The sequence below is a fragment of the Kryptolebias marmoratus genome, linkage group LG7 (genome assembly GCF_001649575.2).
Source record: "Kryptolebias marmoratus isolate JLee-2015 linkage group LG7, ASM164957v2, whole genome shotgun sequence".
In the NCBI taxonomy this organism is placed as follows: domain Eukaryota; kingdom Metazoa; phylum Chordata; class Actinopteri; order Cyprinodontiformes; family Rivulidae; genus Kryptolebias; species Kryptolebias marmoratus.
This window is the reverse complement of record NC_051436.1, coordinates 24,783,955-24,784,840: the sequence shown is the minus strand read 5'-3', so window position 1 is coordinate 24,784,840 and position 886 is coordinate 24,783,955.

Sequence of the window (886 nt, the reverse complement as noted above, 5' to 3'; positions counted from 1 at the left end):
CTTTTGGTTTACACCAATCAGTAAACTTTACTGAAATGCACATTTATTCTTGAAAACAGACCACCAGCCACCAAAGGTGAGAGGTAATAATGTTTTTGTCTACATGTGTGTTCGTTTGTCAGTATCATTAGCAAAATAGCTCAAGAACCACTACACAGATTTTTATTACATTTTCAGAAATTTCATTGTAGTCAACCCAATTCAAGATGACAACCACAGCCAACTGACCTAAGCAAACATAAAATGGGTTAAACTCATGACTCTTGATAATACAAGTCAGGGGATGGATACAAAAGCATTCCCAGGGCCCTAAACATCCCCAGGACATTTTTATATACATGATCAAAAAATGGAAGGAACATTGAACATGTGTAAATCTACCAATCTACAAATTAAGCATGTTTTAGGTTCAAGCAGCCATCTAATGCAAAATTGATGTGCTGTACCAAAATCAAACAAAAGTTTTGCTGAACAGTTATAACATTTTTGAGATTTAATTTGATTTGGAAAGCAGACATTTGCTCTGAATTGAGTCCCTGCTCTGACTAACTGTGTGCTTAACTGCTCTGTGAGAAACCGTTCTTCATTCTCTAAACAAAAATAGCTCTGATTGCTACACTTTACTGGTATAGTGGTTGTGACTCTTATGCCATTTAAAACCTTTTTAATTCATGTATTTCAACTTCTACTATGTGAAAAAAAGAATCACATAGCATATTTTCTAAGTTGTATTTTGAAATGTGGCAAGTATATATATATATATATATATATATATATATATATATATATAGAGAGAGAGAGAGAGAGAGAGACACAATAAGCATACTTGCCAACATTTGGTAATGTCAATGTGGGACAACATAGCATGAAGCAGGCACCACTGCAC